The 5,145-nt window shown below is 41.0% G+C and overlaps 1 pseudogene; it reads right to left on the bottom strand.

Annotated features, from left to right (window-relative positions):
* Positions 1–1,480: 1,480 nt before the first annotated feature.
* On the bottom strand, positions 1,481–2,079 carry LOC123397914 (annotated as a pseudogene).
* Between the last annotated feature and the right edge of the window lie 3,066 nt (positions 2,080–5,145).

Here is a 5,145-nt window from a genome sequence, read left to right as displayed (position 1 = left end):
TATCACCCCCTCTTATTCTTGTACTCGTGAGTTAGCCACTTAAATAAATGCATAGTGCTTGTTGCGGCCTAACAACTTAACCATATCTCACCCATTAAGATTTGTCTGTCTTGATACCTTTGGAAATGATATTGTCGAGTCCTTGTGGCTCACAAATTACTACTACAATAGTTTCATGTATAGGAAAAGTGATAATTTTGACGTGAGTGCGATGATTGTTCTATTCGTAGTTTCTTCTTCTTCATCATCAATCATAGGATGGGTTCGAGGTCGGTAACCAGGGATAGCAAGCATGGATGTTGTTTTTATTATTTGATTTCGTCCGTAGTGGGACCCTGCTCTTTTGGATGGTGACTGAATGTATGTTTGTCTTGAGATGATGATGATTAGCTTGTGGTGAGTGTAAGATAATTACATATACTCATGTCTTCTTTACTTGTGCTTGTAACGATACCTATTCTAGTGAAACGACGAGATGCGCTTCGATCCCCATCAAGGACGTCGAGCCAAAATAAGGATAGGACCGCATCTTGGGCGTTACAGTATTGTACCAATATGGTGTCACGTCCAATTCGTGATTTGAGTTCCACTTAGACAAGAGGGGATTCATGGATGGATATACACGATGGACTCAAGAAGGTGAAGAGATGGTCATGGATGAAGTTAACCTAAATGTTGGCAAGGTGCCAAACCCTGATCAGAGTCGCATGTGTGTCGAATTTTACTTCAGGGCTCAGACGTCAATGTGCAAAAATTATACTGGCATGGCAAACACCCCAAACAAAAACCAAGACTGCGGGACATACGACACCAACCTTGATGATATGCTAGATTTTGCGGCTATAATTGCAAATTTTCAGGGCAATGTAGCAGATTTAGCCGAGTGAAAGTAGTTGCCAACCATTTATGGGACCTACAAGAAATATTTGTATACAAGTTACAAAAATAAATATCCCAAGTTGAGTGCCACACTAGCGCTACAGAGTTTTAAAACAAATCATGTTAGTTGTGTCCCCGGTTATGGAAGGATTTGAGCAGGTAGACCTTTACTATTGTTGGATGATCTTGACAGATGAAACCTTAATTAAAATTGAGTGGAGAAGTTAATAATGGAGATAAGTTGGAATTAGATTGCCAAACTCAACCATATATATTAGCTATAGCAAGAAAAAATAAAATTGGCCTATCATGTTGTTATTAGGGAAAATTAGTTATTCTACAAAACAACCACTACACTCTCCTCTTTATATACATTGCATATAGATGTAGTTTTGTTATATCATTCATGTCTGACTTGTTAGTACATTCAACGTCCTGACCCTTGTGGCTGCTACTTATCATGTTGCAGATTTTATGAGACGAGTTAGTGATACGATGTAGGGTTACGGTGTCTATACTTGACATTTGCCTATGGTTTCGATGGATTCATGAAAATTTTATTTATTTTTCCATTGTGTTTTATTTGTAATCTAGCCTTAAGTTATGCATGCATGTAATATTTTAAATCTGGATCTACGATGTACTCCCTCCGTCTGAAAAAATGTCCTCGTGGTATCTTTTTAAAAACCTCCCTAGCAAACTCCCAACAAACAGAGCGCTCCGCTGCCCCGCTCTTCTGCTACATAGAAGATCCCCCACATCGGAGATCCCCCGCTCGTCGCCGCGTTGGAGATCCCCGCTTGCCCCCGCGCCGGAGATCCCCCGCTCGCCCCCACAGCTTCCCCGATCGGCCCATGGCTCCCCCGGAACTTCCCTCACCTTTTCCTCCTCCTCTTTCCCCATGGTGAACCACAATAAGGACAAGGCTAGGTTTTTCCACTCCGTCTCTCTGATCCGCCGTGGCAGCGCTCTATCAGCGGTGGATACTCCCGGTCGAGTGACAGAGTCGGCCGGCGTACCGCGAGGGCCAGGTGTTGGGCACCTGGCGATGTGTCCTCCCCTTCGATTTCGTCACCGCCGTCGCGCTGTTGCCCATGCCTCTACAAGAGGGCCGACCATCACGACCTCGAGGATGTCCTCAATGTCGTCCTTCATGTCGTCCTCTGTAGAGTACGTCCATGCTGCTCCCTCCATCAGCATCTCATTGAATCATCAGTATAGCTGGGTTAGTTTTGATGACAGCAAGTAGATGATGAAATCAATTTATGAGCAAAATAGGTGGTTTTATAAGCAAATCAATTTCTTTTCCTTGATTGCGAATTGGGGGCCGATAGCATCGTTTTCTTTAGGATCATCAGGAACCTAGGGCTGGTGTGTGTGCCATTGCAGTACAACGACTTGTACATTGTGTTTCAGTTTTGGAAATTTGAATAGGGCCCAGAGCTAATCAGAATGAGAAATGCTCCCATTTGGGTGCAAGGGATTAAACTTCTTATATTGAAGTTAAAGAAGAGTGAGGGTATGATGTGGATGAGGATCCCCAATATCCTGAAGGTGATTGCATCTCCTCCATATTCTGATTTGCAAAATGAGATGCTGACACTAGTCTTGTTTGCACTATCATTAGTGTGAGGTTGATGTTGATGAACTGGTGAGTATCCTTCTATAGATGCAACCAGAAACCATGGCACTATCATTAGGACAATTCCAATGAAACAATCTCACTATACTAACTAGGATCATTAACCAGAGACCATGCTCATTTTCTGGACAGGTGCTACTGCAGTTGTTGTAGGTGCAGCCATTTTGGGATCTGAAACTCGATACAAGGAAAGGAAATTTGGTCAGGAAGAAAATAAGTTGTTCGACGTCACTTGAGAGAGCAACAAGCTAGAGCTGAAATGATCTTCTTGTTGGGCAGTATGTGATCACAGCAGCAACAACAATATGATCCTAATTGGGATTTCACTAGCAAGAGTAGTTCTTTGTTAACACTTGTACTTAAATTGAGAAAATTTAGTAGATGCTTAAGTGGAGGACTCAAGTTATTTAGAACAATAAGGAGAAGAAGAAGGAGAAGAAGAAGAAGGAGAAGAAGGAGAAGAAGAAGAAGAAGAAGAAGAAGACGAAGAAGACGAAGAATATGGAGAAGATGAAAAAGATGAATATGAAGAATAAGAAGAGGAAGTAGACAAAGAAGAAGACAAAGAATATGAAAAAGAAGAAGAAGATATTATAATGACCTTGTACATCTCGTAATGACCCTTGATGAAAATATTATTTCTCTTCTTCTTACTCCTTGTATTGACCTTGTACATATTGTAATGACTACTCCAATATTAATGAAGATATTATTGAAGTAATTCAAAATAATTCATACTATAATCCAAATAATTCTAAATAAATCCAAATAAATCACATAAATCCAAATAATTTAAATAATCCAAATAAATCACATGACATACTCCAATCTTTCCTTATTGAACACATGACACAAGACATACATATCACACATGGTATACACATGACACATGACACGAATTCCTATCCTTTCTTTTCATATCCATTCTTTTCATTTACCTATTGACTGCTTTCCTTTTCCTTAATCTATTCTACTTGTTCAAGAATGGCCATTGTGTGAGTAATTAGATCGGCACTGCAATACACATCGATTATTTCCTCTCCGGAATTTTGTAAGCGATCTTTGTGCAAATGAGGAATTTTGTAGCTATTTCCTCCTTTATCTTTCATGACTTCAAGCATGACTGCTTGGAGTGTGATGAATCTTTTGAACATCTTATGAATGTCATAGTTCTCAAACTCCTCCTCTACACCCTGTATCAGTTCCTGGATATTCATAAGCGCTATGTAGTTGGTTAGGGATTGGAGAGAGGGGTGGAAGCACATGTCTAAAACAGGTTGTTGTAACAATTGAATTTCCAAATCTATTTGTTCCACTGCTTCTCGAAAACCTACATCATTAGGAATGACATGAGGCCTTGCATTTCACGTTGAATGAATATTGCGGTGCCCTCATCGTCGTCGGGCCACATGTCTTGGATTGTCGAGATTACTTTATTGATGAAGTACTCTCTGTATACATGTATGGTTACCTTCACTGGTTTCACCTCAATCGTTCTTCTATCTCTGCTTGACTACTCTGTTGTGCCTCTTTCTCAACAACAAACGCCCAAGTCCCGATCTTTCCATCGAATCTCATCTCTACTTCATCATTGTACCAGGGATTGGCCACGGCAGTCAAGAACATGACCTTCCTAATATTGTTAGTGTTTGACACAATGCGCTCAGGTTCAGGTTCTCCTGGCAATACATAGTAATTGTTCTTAACCCTGGTCATATCATACCATTTCACCTCTATATGAACCATATTATTCATTGATTTGCAGCTAGGATAGGGGGTTGATATCCAGTGCTTATCCATCATGGATATGCAGAATTTCAGTCTCGCTATCTTGTTGGCTGGCTTGAGGAAGGGCTTGACAGTGTTAGTGATGCATTTCGGCTCTTGCAACTGAAACCTATCGTGTAGCATCGAGGGGGGAACACCCAAACACCTTGCAAGAGATCTGATTGTTCTTCTTATGTTCAGTGGGACCATAGCTGTTCTCGCCAAGTCTAGCTCTTTTCTTTTTCTACCAACATTCCCCTTCTTCTTGCTTGAGACGTTCACTTCTTGGCCTAAGTCAACTTGTTCTTTCACTAGATTGCATATTCTTGAAACTGTTCGTACGCATACATTCATCAGTGTGGTGACGAGAACCTTTTCATATACAAGAACGTCCCCATCTCTGAGCTCGATTACTCGTAGAGCAAAGTAAACACCAAACCTCTCATTGTTTCACAGCTTCTTATTTTTTGGATTACCTTGTGCATCAGCTTCTTCCTCTCGAGCTTCTTCCACCTCTTCAACCATCAAGTTCATATCCATAGCAAGACCCTGTTGAGCTGCATCCTCCTCTTCAGCAATCAAGTTCAAATCAATAGCATGAGCATCTCTAGGTTCTTCCTCCTCTTTACCAATCAAGTTCAAATCAATAGCATGACCCTCTCGAGCTCCTTCCTCCTCTTCAGCAATCAAGTTCAAATCAATAGCATGACCCTCTCGAGCTCCTTCCTCCTATTCAGCAATCAAGTTCAAATCAATAGCATGACCATGTTGAGCTCCTTCCTCCTTTTCAGCAATCAAGTCCAAATCAATGGCATTATCCTGTTGAGATTTCTCCTCCTCTTCAACAATCAAGTTCA

This window comes from Hordeum vulgare, chromosome 1H (assembly GCF_904849725.1).
Source record: "Hordeum vulgare subsp. vulgare chromosome 1H, MorexV3_pseudomolecules_assembly, whole genome shotgun sequence".
Taxonomy (NCBI): domain Eukaryota; kingdom Viridiplantae; phylum Streptophyta; class Magnoliopsida; order Poales; family Poaceae; genus Hordeum; species Hordeum vulgare.
Note: the sequence above shows the minus strand (reverse complement) of the source record. Positions and strands in the feature narration are given on the sequence as shown.